Here is a 15,842-nt window from a genome sequence, read left to right as displayed (position 1 = left end):
AACGTAATACGTTATGACGTAATACCATATAACGTAATACGTTATAACGTTATACCATATAAGGTAATACGTTATAACGTTATACCATATAACGTAATACGTTATAACGTTATACCATATAACGTCATACGTTATAACGTTATACCATACAACATATTACGTTATGACGTAATACCATATAACGTAATACGTTATAACGCTATACCATATAACGTAATACGTTATGACGTAATACCATATAACGTAATACGTTATAACGTTATACCATATGACGTTATACCATATAACGTAATACGTTATAACGTTATGCCATATAACGTAATACGCTATAACGTAATACCATATAACGTAATACGTTATAACGCTATACCATATAACGTAATACGTTATGACGTAATACCATATAACGTAATACGCTATAACGTTATACCATATGACGTTATACCATATAAGGTAATACGTTATAACGTTATACCATATAACGTAATACGTTATAACGTTATACCATATAACGTAATACGTTATGACGTAATACCATATATCGTATACGTTATAACGTTATACCATATAACGTAATACGTTATGACGTAATACCATATAAAGTAATACGTTATAACGATATACCATATAACGTAATACGTTATAACGTAATATCATATAACGTAATACGTCATAACGTTATACCATATAACGTAATACGTTATAACGTTATACCATATAACGTCATACGTTATAACGTAATACCATATAACGTAATACGTTATAACGTTATACCATATAACGTCATACGTTATAACGTAATACGATATAACGAAATACGTTATAACGTTATACCATATGACGTTATACCATATAACGTAATGCGTTATAACGTTATACCATATAACGTAATACGTTATGACGTAATACCATATAACGTAATACGTTATAACGATATACCATATAACGTAATACGTTATAACGTAATATCATATAACGTAATACGTCATAACGTTATACCATATAACGTAATACGTTATAACGTTATACCATATAACGTCATACGTTATAACGACATACCATATAACGTAATACGTTATAACGACATACCATATAACGTAATACGTTATAACGTAATATCATATAACGTAATACGTCATAACGTTATACCATATAACGTAATACGTTATAACGTTATACCATATAACGTCATACGTTATAACGTAATACCATATAACGTAATACGTTATAACGTTATACCATATGACGTTATACCATATAACGTAATGCGTTATAACGTTATACCATATAACGTAATACGTTATGACGTAATACCATATAACGTAATACGTTATGACGTAATACCATATAACGTAATACGTTATAACGTTATACCATATGACGTTATACCATATAAGGTAATACGTTATAACGTTATACCATATAACGTAATACGTTATAACGTTATACCATATAACGTAATACGTTATGACGTAATACCATATATCGTATACGTTATAACGTTATACCATATAACGTAATGCGTTATAACGTTATACCATATAACGTAATACGTTATGACGTAATAACATATAACGTAATACGTTATAACGACATACCATATAACGTAATACGTTATAACGTAATATCATATAACGTAATACGTCATAACGTTATACCATATAACGTAATACGTTATAACGTTATACCATATAACGTCATACGTTATAACGTAATACCATATAACGTAATACGTTATAACGTTATACCATATGACGTTATACCATATAACGTATTGCGTTATAACGTTATACCATATAACGTAATACGTTATGACGTAATACCATATAACGTAATACGTTATAACGTTATACCATATAACGTCATACGTTATAACGTAATACCATATAACGTAATACGGTATAACGTTATACCATATGACGTTATACCATATGACGTTATACCATATAAGGTAATACGTTAAAACGTTATACCATATAACGTAATACGTTATAACGTTATACCATATAACGTAATGCGTTATAACGTTATACCATAGAACGTAATACGTTATGACGTAATACCATATAACGTAATACGTTATGACGTAATAAAATATAGCGTAATACGTTATAACGATATACCATATAACGTAATACGTTATAACGTTATACCATATAACGTAATACGTTATGACGTAATACCATATAACGTAATACGTTATAACGTTATACCATATAACGTAACACGTTATAACGTTATACCATATGACGTTATACCATATAAGGTAATACGTTATAACGTTATACCATATAACGTAATACGTTATGACGTAATACCATATAACGTAATACGTTATAACGTTATACCATATAACGTAACACGTTATAACGTTATACTATATGACGTTATAGCATATAACTTGATACGTTATAACGATATACCATATAACGTAATATGTTATAACGTTATACCGTATAACGTAATACGTTATAACGTTATACCATATGACGTTATACCATATAAGGTAATACGTTATAACGTTATACCATAGAACGTAATACGTTATGACGTAATACCATATAACGTAGTACGTTATGACGTAAAACCATATAACGTAATACGTTATAACGATATACCATAGAACGTAATACGTTATGACGTTATACCATATAACGTAATACGTTATAACGTTATACCATATAACGTCATACGTTATAACGTAATACCATATAACGTAATACGTTATAACGTTATACCATATGACGTTATACCATATAACGTAATGCGTTATAACGTTATACCATATAAGGTAATACGTTATAACGTTATACCATATAACGTAATACGTTATAACGTTATACCATATGACGTTATACCACATAACGTAATACGTTACAACGTTATACCGTATAACGTAATACGTTATAACGTTATACCATATGACGTTATACCATATAAGGTAATACGTTATAACGTTATACCATAGAACGTAATACGTTATGACGTAATACCATATAACGTAGTACGTTATGACGTAAAACCATATAACGTAATACGTTATAACGATATACCATAGAACGTAATACGTTATGACGTTATACCATATAACGTAATATGTTATAACGTTATACCGTATAACGTAATACGTTATAACGTAATACGTTATAACGATATACCATATAACGTAATACGTTATAACGTAGTATCATATAACGTAATACGTCATAACGTTATACCATATAACGCAATACGTTATAACGTTATACCATATAACGTCATACGTTATAACGTAATACCATATAACGTAATACGTTATAACGTTATACCATATAACGTCATACGTTATAACGTAATACCATATAACGTAATACGTTATGACGTAATACCATATATCGTATACGTTATAACGCTATACCATATAACGTAATACGTTATGACTTAATATCATATAACGTAATACGTTATAACGTTATACCATATGACGTTATACCATATAACGTAATACGTTATAACGTTATACCATATAACGTAATACGCTATAACGTAATATCATATATCGTAATACGTTATAACGTTATACCATATGACGTTATACCATATAAGGTAATACGTTATAACGTTATACCATATAACGTAATACGTTATGACGTAATACCATATAACGTAATACGTTATAACGATATACCATATAACGTAATACGTTATAACGTAATATCATATAACGTAATACGTCATAACGTTATACCATATAACGTAATACGTTATAACGTTATACCATATAACGTCATACGTTATAACGACATACCATATAACGTAATACGTTATAACGTAATATCATATAACGTAATACGTCATAACGTTATACCATATAACGTAATACGTTATAACGTTATACCATATAACGTCATACGTTATAACGACATACCATATAACGTAATACGTTATAACGACATACCATATAACGTAATACGTTATAACGTAATATCATATAACGTAATACGTCATAACGTTATACCATATAACGTAATACGTTATAACGTTATACCATATAACGTCATACGTTATAACGTAATACCATATAACGTAATACGTTATAACGTTATACCATATGACGTTATACCATATAACGTAATGCGTTATAACGTTATACCATATAACGTAATACGTTATGACGTAATACCATATAACGTAATACGTTATGACGTAATACCATATAACGTAATACGTTATAACGTTATACCATATGACGTTATACCATATAAGGTAATACGTTATAACGTTATACCATATAACGTAATACGTTATAACGTTATACCATATAACGTAATACGTTATGACGTAATACCATATATCGTATACGTTATAACGTTATACCATATAACGTAATGCGTTATAACGTTATACCATATAACGTAATACGTTATGACGTAATAACATATAACGTAATACGTTATAACGACATACCATATAACGTAATACGTTATAACGTAATATCATATAACGTAATACGTCATAACGTTATACCATATAACGTGATACGTTATAACGTTATACCATATAACGTCATACGTTATAACGTAATACCATATAACGTAATACGTTATAACGTTATACCATATGACGTTATACCATATAACGTATTGCGTTATAACGTTATACCATATAACGTAATACGTTATGACGTAATACCATATAACGTAATACGTTATAACGTTATACCATATAACGTCATACGTTATAACGTAATACCATATAACGTAATACGGTATAACGTTATACCATATGACGTTATACCATATGACGTTATACCATATAAGGTAATACGTTAAAACGTTATACCATATAACGTAATACGTTATAACGTTATACCATATAACGTAATGCGTTATAACGTTATACCATAGAACGTAATACGTTATGACGTAATACCATATAACGTAATACGTTATGACGTAATAAAATATAGCGTAATACGTTATAACGATATACCATATAACGTAATACGTTATAACGTTATACCATATAACGTAATACGTTATGACGTAATACCATATAACGTAATACGTTATAACGTTATACCATATAACGTAACACGTTATAACGTTATACCATATGACGTTATACCATATAAGGTAATACGTTATAACGTTATACCATATAACGTAATACGTTATGACGTAATACCATATAACGTAATACGTTATAACGTTATACCATATAACGTAACACGTTATAACGTTATACTATATGACGTTATAGCATATAACTTGATACGTTATAACGATATACCATATAACGTAATATGTTATAACGTTATACCGTATAACGTAATACGTTATAACGTTATACCATATGACGTTATACCATATAAGGTAATACGTTATAACGTTATACCATAGAACGTAATACGTTATGACGTAATACCATATAACGTAGTACGTTATGACGTAAAACCATATAACGTAATACGTTATAACGATATACCATAGAACGTAATACGTTATGACGTTATACCATATAACGTAATACGTTATAACGTTATACCATATAACGTCATACGTTATAACGTAATACCATATAACGTAATACGTTATAACGTTATACCATATGACGTTATACCATATAACGTAATGCGTTATAACGTTATACCATATAAGGTAATACGTTATAACGTTATACCATATAACGTAATACGTTATAACGTTATACCATATGACGTTATACCACATAACGTAATACGTTACAACGTTATACCGTATAACGTAATACGTTATAACGTTATACCATATGACGTTATACCATATAAGGTAATACGTTATAACGTTATACCATAGAACGTAATACGTTATGACGTAATACCATATAACGTAGTACGTTATGACGTAAAACCATATAACGTAATACGTTATAACGATATACCATAGAACGTAATACGTTATGACGTTATACCATATAACGTAATATGTTATAACGTTATACCGTATAACGTAATACGTTATAACGTAATACGTTATAACGATATACCATATAACGTAATACGTTATAACGTATTATCATATAACGTAATACGTCATAACGTTATACCATATAACGCAATACGTTATAACGTTATACCATATAACGTCATACGTTATAACGTAATACCATATAACGTAATACGTTATAACGTTATACCATATAACGTCATACGTTATAACGTAATACCATATAACGTAATACGTTATGACGTAATACCATATATCGTATACGTTATAACGCTATACCATATAACGTAATACGTTATGACTTAATATCATATAACGTAATACGTTATAACGTTATACCATATGACGTTATACCATATAACGTAATACGTTATAACGTTATACCATATAACGTAATACGCTATAACGTAATATCATATATCGTAATACGTTATAACGTTATACCATATGACGTTATACCATATAAGGTAATACGTTATAACGTTATACCATATAACGTAATACGTTATGACGTAATACCATATAACGTAATACGTTATAACGATATACCATATAACGTAATACGTTATAACGTAATATCATATAACGTAATACGTCATAACGTTATACCATATAACGTAATACGTTATAACGTTATACCATATAACGTCATACGTTATAACGACATACCATATAACGTAATACGTTATAACGTAATATCATATAACGTAATACGTCATAACGTTATACCATATAACGTAATACGTTATAACGTTATACCATATAACGTCATACGTTATAACGTAATACCATATAACGTAATACGTTATAACGTTATACCATATGACGTTATACCATATAACGTAATGCGTTATAACGTTATACCATATAACGTAATACGTTATGACGTAATACCATATAACGTAATACGTTATGACGTAATACCATATAACGTAATACGTTATAACGTTATACCATATAAGGTAATACGTTATAACGTTATACCATATAACGTAATACGTTACAACGTTATACCATATAACGTCATACGTTATAACGTTATACCATACAACGTATTACGTTATGACGTAATACCATATAACGTAATACGTTATAACGCTATATCATATAACGTAATACGTTATGACGTAATACCATATAACGTAATACGTTATAACGTTATACCATATGACGTTATACCATATAACGTAATACGTTATAACGTTATGCCATATAACGTAATACGCTATAACGTAATACCATATAACGTAATACGTTATAACGCTATACCATATAACGTAATACGTTATGACGTAATACCATATAACGTAATACGTTATAACGTTATACCATATGACGTTATACCATATAAGGTAATACGTTATAACGTTATACCATATAACGTAATACGTTATAACGTTATACCATATAACGTAATACGTTATGACGTAATACCATATATCGTATACGTTATAACGTTATACCATATAACGTAATGCGTTATAACGTTATACCATATAACGTAATACGTTATGACGTAATACCATATAACGTAATACGTTATAACGACATACCATATAACGTAATACGTTATAACGTAATATCATATAACGTAATACGTCATAACGTTATACCATATAACGTAATACGTTATAACGTTATACCATATAACGTCATACGTTATAACGTAATACCATATAACGTAATACGTTATAACGTTATACCATATGACGTTATACCATATAACGTAATGCGTTATAACGTTATACCATATAACGTAATACGTTATGACGTAATACCATATAACGTAATACGTTATAACGATATACCATATAACGTAATACGTTATAACGTAATATCATATAACGTAATACGTCATAACGTAATACCATATAACGTAATACGTTATAACGTTATACCATATAACGTCAAACGTTATAACGTAATACCATATAACGTAATACGTTATAACGTTATACCATATGACGTTATACCATATAACGTAATGCGTTATAACGTTATACCATATAACGTAATACGTTATGACGTAATACCATATAACGTAATACGTTATAACGATATACCATATAACGTAATACGTTATAACGTAATATCATATAACGTAATACGTCATAACGTTATACCATATAACGTAATACGTTATAACGTTATACCATATAACGTCAGACGTTATAACGACATACCATATAACGTAATACGTTATAACGTAATATCATATAACGTAATACGTCATAACGTTATACCATATAACGTAATACGTTATAACGTTATACCATATAACGTCATACGTTATAACGTAATACCATATAACGTAATACGTTATAACGTTATACCATATGACGTTATACCATATAAGGTAATACGTTATAACGTTATACCATATAAGGTAATACGTTATAACGTTATACCATATAACGTAATGCGTTATAACGTTACACCATATAACGTAATACGTTATGACGTAATACCATATAACGTAATACGTTATAACGACATACCATATAACGTAATATCATATAACGTAATACGTCATAACGTTATACCATATAACGTCATACGTTATAACGTAATACCATATAACGTAATACGTTATAACGTTATACCATATAACGTCATACGTTATAACGTAATACCATATAACGTAATACGTTATGACGTAATACCATATATCGTATACGTTATAACGTTATACCATACAACGTATTACGTTATGACGTAATACCATATAACGTAATACGTTATGACGTAATACCATATAACGTAATACGTTATAACGTTATACCATATGACGTTATACCATATAACGTAATACGTTATGACGTAATACCATATAACGTAATACGTTATAACGTTATACCATATGACGTTATACCATATAACGTCATACGTTATAACGTAATACCATATAACGTAATACGTTATAACGTTATACCATATGACGTTATACCATATAACGTATTGCGTTATAACGTTATACCATATAACGTAATTCGTTATGACGTAATACCATATAACGTAATGCGTTATAACGTTATACCATAGAACGTAATACGTTATGACGTAATACCATATAACGTAATACGTTATGACGTAATACCATATAACGTAATACGTTATAACGATATACCATATAACGTAATACGTTATAACGTTATACCATATAACGTAATACGTTATAACGATATACCATATAACGTAATACGTTATAACGTTATACCATATGACGTTATACCATATAAGGTAATACGTTATAACGTTATACCATATAACGTAATACGTTATAACGTTATACCATATGACGTTATACCACATAACGTAATACGTTACAACGTTATACCGTATAACGTAATACGTTATAACGTTATACCATATAAGGTAATACGTTATAACGTTATACCATAGAACGTAATACGTTATGACGTAATACCATATAACGTAATACGTTATGACGTAATACCATATAACGTAATACGTTATAACGATATACCATAGAACGTAATACGTTATGACGTAATACCGTATAACGTAATACGTTATGACGTAATACCATATAACGTAATACGTTATAACGTTATACCATAGAACGTAATACGTTATGACGTAATACCATATAACGTAATACGTTATGACGTAATACCATATAACGTAATACGTTATAACGATATACCATAGAACGTAATACGTTATGACGTAATACCATATAACGTAATACGTTATGACGTAATACCATATAACGTAATACGTTATAACGATATACCATATAACGTAATACGTTATAACGTTATACCATATAACGTAATACGTTATAACGTTATACCATATAACGTAATACGTTATGACGTAATACCATATAACGTAATACGTTATAACGTTATACCATATAACGTAACACGTTATAACGTTATACTATATGACGTTATAGCATATAACTTGATACGTTATAACGATATACCATATAACGTAATATGTTATAACGTTATACCGTATAACGTAATACGTTATAACGTTATACCATATGACGTTATACCATATAAGGTAATACGTTATAACGTTATACCATATAACGTAATACGTTATAACGTTATACCATATGACGTTATACCACATAACGTAATACGTTACAACGTTATACCATATAACGTAATTCGTTATAGCGTTATACTATATGACGTTATAGCATATAACTTAATACGTTATAACGTTATACCATATAACGTAATATGTTATAACGTTATACCGTATAACGTAATACGTTATAACGTTATACCATATGACGTTATACCATATAAGATAATACGTTATAACGTTATACCATATAACTTAATACGTTATAACGTTATACTATATGACGTTATAGCATATAACGTAATACGTTATAACGTAATACCATATAACGTAATACGTTATAACGTTATGCTATATGACGTTACAGCATATAACGTAATACGTTATAAAGTCATACCACATAACGTAATACGTTATAACGTAATATCATATAACGTAATACGTTATAACGTTGTACCATATAACGTAATACGTTATAACGTTATACCATATAACGTCATACGTTATAACGTTATACCATATAAGGTAATACGTTATAACGTTATACCATATAACGTAATACGTTATAACGTTATACCATATAACATCATACGTTATAACGTTATACCATATAACGTATTACGTTATGACGTAATACCATATAACGTAATACGTTATAACGCTATACCATATAACGTAATACGTTATGACGTAATACCATATAACGTAATACCATATAACGTAATACGTTATAACGCTATACCATATAACGTAATACGTCATGACGTAATACCATATAACGCAATACGTTATAACGTTATACCATATAACGTAATACGTTATGACGTAATACCATATAACATCTACGTTATAACGTTATACCACATAACGTAATGCGTTATAACGTTATACCATATAACGTAATACGTTATGACGTAATACCATATAACGTAATACGTTATAACGATATACCATATAACGTAATACGTTATAACGTAATATCATATAACGTAATACGTCATAACGTTATACCATATAACGTAATACGTTATAACGTTATACCATATAACGTCATACGTTATAACGTAATACCATATAACGTAATACGTTATAACGTTATACCATACGACGTTATACCATATAAGGTAATACGTTATAACGTTATACCATATAACGTAATACGCCATAACGTAATACCATATAACGTAATTCGTTATAACGCTATACCATATAACGTAATACGTTATGACGTAATACCATATAACGTAATACGTTATAATGTTATACCATATAAAGTAATACGTTATAACGTTATACCATATAACGTAATACGTTATAACGATATACCATATAAAGTAATGCGTTATAACGTTATACCATATAACGTAATGCGTTATAACGTTATACCATATAACGTAATACGTTATGACGTAATACGATATAACGTAATACGTTATAACGATATACCATATAACGTAATACGTTATAACGTAATATCATATAACGTAATACGTCATAACGTTATACCATATAACGTAATACGTTATAACGAAAGACTATATGCCGTTACAGCATATAACGTAATACGTTATAACGATATACCATATAACGTAATACGTTATGACGTAATACCATATAACGTAATACGTTATAACGTTATACTATATGACGTTACAGCATATAACGTAATACGTTATAACGATATACCATATAACGTAATACGTTATGACGTAATACGATATAACGCAATACGTTATAACGTTATACCATATGACGTTATACCATATAACGTAATACGTTATAACGTTATACCATATAACGTAATAAATTATAACGTAATACCACAGAATGTAATACGTTATAACGTTATGCCACATAACGTAATACGTTATAACGTAATACCATATAACGTAATTCGTTATAACGTTATACCATATAACGTAATACGTTATAACGAAATACTATATATCGTATACGTTATAACGTTATACCATATAACGTAATGCGTTATAACGTTATACCATATAACGTAATACGTTATGACGTAATGCCATATAACGTAATACGTTATAACGACATACCATATAACGTAATACGTTATAACGTTATACCATATGACGTTATACCATATAACGTAATGCGTTATAACGTTATACCATATAACGTAATACGTTATGACGTAATACCATATAACGTAATACGTTATGACGTAATACCATATAACATAATACGTTATAACGTTATACCATATAAGGTAATACGTTATAACGTTATACCATATAACGTAATACGTTATAACGTTATACCATATAACGTCATACGTTATAACGTTATACCATACAACGTATTACGTTATGACGTAATACCATATAACGTAATACGTTATAACGCTATACCATATAACGTAATACGTTATGACGTAATACCATATAACGTAATACGTTATAACGTTATACCATATGGCGTTATACCATATAACGTAATACGTTATAACGTTATGCCATATAACGTAATACGCTATAACGTAATACCATATAACGTAATACGTTATAACGCTATACCATATAACGTAATACGTTATGACGTAATACCATATAACGTAATACGTTATAACGTTATACCATATGACGTTATACCATATAAGGTAATACGTTATAACGTTATACCATATAACGTAATACGTTATAACGTTATACCATATAACGTAATACGTTATGACGTAATACCATATATCGTATAAGTTATAACGTTATACCATATAACGTAATGCGTTATAACGTTATACCATATAACGTAATACGTTATGACGTAATACCATATAACGTAATACGTTATAACGACATATCATATAACGTAATAAGTCATAACGTTATACCATATAACGTAATACGTTATAACGTTATACCATATAACGTCATACGTTATAACGTAATACCATATAACGTAATACGTTATAACGTTATACCATATGACGTTATACCATATAACGTAATGCGTTATAACGTTATACCATATAACGTAATACGTTATGACGTAATACCATATAACGTAATACGTTATAACGATATACCATATAACGTAATACGTTATAACGTAATATCATATAACGTAATACGTCATAACGTTATACCATATAACGTAATACGTTATAACGTTATACCATATAACGTCAGACGTTATAACGACATACCATATAACGTAATACGTTATAACGTAATATCATATATCGTAATACGTCATAACGTTATACCATATAACGTAATACGTTATAACGTTATACCATATAACGTCATACGTTATAACGTAATACCATATAACGTAATACGTTATAACGTAATACCATATAACGTAATACGTTATAACGTTATACCATATGACGTTATACCATATAAGGTAATACGTTATAACGTTATACCATATAAGGTAATACGTTATAACGTTATACCATATAACGTAATAAGTTATAACGTTATACCATATAACGTAATACGTTATGACGTAATACCATATATCGTATACGTTATAACGTTATACCATATAACGTAATGCGTTATAACGTTACACCATATAACGTAATACGTTATGACGTAATACCATATAACGTAATACGTTATAACGACATACCATATAACGTAATATCATATAACGTAATACGTCATAACGTTATACCATATAACGTCATACGTTATAACGTAATACCATATAACGTAATACGTTATAACGTTATACCATATGACGTTATACCATATAACGTAATGCGTTATAACGTTATACCATATAACGTAATACGTTATGACGTAATACCATATAACGTAATACGTTATAACGATATACCATATAACGTAATACGTTATAACGTAATATCATATAACGTAATACGTCATAACGTTATACCATATAACGCAATACGTTATAACGTTATACCATATAACGTCATACGTTATAACGTAATACCATATAACGTAATACGTTATAACGTTATACCATATAACGACATACGTTATAACGTATTACCATATAACGTAATACGTTATGACGTAATACCATATAACGTAATGCGTTATAACGTTACAAGATATAACGTAATACGTTATGACGTAATACCATATAACGTAATACGTTATAACGACATACCATATAACGTAATATCATATAACGTAATACGTCATAACGTTATACCATATAACGTCATACGTTATAACGTAATACCATATAACGTAATACGTTATAACGTTATACCATATGACGTTATACCATATAACGTAATGCGTTATAACGTTATACCATATAACGTAATACGTTATGACGTAATACCATATAACGTAATACGTTAAAACGATATACCATATAACGTAATACGTTATAACGTAATATCATATAACGTAATACGTCATAACGTTATACCATATAACGCAATACGTTATAACGTTATACCATATAACGTCATACGTTATAACGTAATACCATATAACGTAATACGTTATAACGTTATACCATATAACGTCATACGTTATAACGTAATACCATATAACGTAATACGTTATGACGAAATACCATATATCGTATACGTTATAACGCTATGCCATATAACGTAATACGTTATGACGTAATACCATATAACGTAATACGTTATAACGTTATACCATATGACGTTATACCATATAACGTAATACGTTATAACGTTATACCATATAACGTAATACGCTATAACGTAATACCATATAACGTAATACGTTATAACGCTATACCATATAACGTAATACGTTATGACGTTATACCATATAACGTCATACGTTATAACGTAATACCATATAACGAAATACGTTATAACGTTATACCATATGACGTTATACCATATAACGTAATGCGTTATAACGTTATACCATATAACGTAATACGTTATGACGTAATACCATATAACGTAATACGTTATAACGATATACCATATAACGTAATACGTTATAACGTAATATCATATAACGTAATACGTCATAACGTTATACCATATAACGTAATACGTTATAACGTTATACCATATAACGTCATACGTTATAACGACATACCATATAACGTAATACGTTATAACGACATACCATATAACGTAATACGTTATAACGTAATATCATATAACGTAATACGTCATAACGTTATACCATATAACGTAATACGTTATAACGTTATACCATATAACGTCATACGTTATAACGTAATACCATATAACGTAATACGTTATAACGTTATACCATATGACGTTATACCATATAACGTATTGCGTTATAACGTTATACCATATAACGTAATTCGTTATGACGTAATACCATATAACGTAATACGTTATAACGATATACCATATAACGTAATACGTTATAACGTAATATCATATAACGTAATACGTCATAACGTTATACCATATAACGTAATACGTTATAACGTTATACCATATAACGTCATACGTTATAACGTAATACCATATAACGTAATACGTTATAACGTTATACCATATGACGTTATACCATATAACGTATTGCGTTATAACGTTATACCATATAACGTAATGCGTTATAACGTTATACCATATAACGTAATACGTTATGACGTAATACGATATAACGTAATACGTTATAACGATATACCATATAACGTAATACGTTATAACGTAATATCATATAACGTAATACGTCATAACGTTATACCATATAACGTAATACGTTATAACGAAAGACTATATGCCGTTACAGCATATAACGTAATACGTTATAACGATATACCATATAACGTAATACGTTATGACGTAATACGATATAACGCAATACGTTATAACGTTATACCATA

This window comes from Bombus huntii, chromosome 1 (genome assembly GCF_024542735.1).
Source record: "Bombus huntii isolate Logan2020A chromosome 1, iyBomHunt1.1, whole genome shotgun sequence".
NCBI classification, from domain to species: Eukaryota; Metazoa; Arthropoda; class Insecta; order Hymenoptera; family Apidae; genus Bombus; species Bombus huntii.
This window is presented reverse-complemented; position numbering follows the sequence as displayed.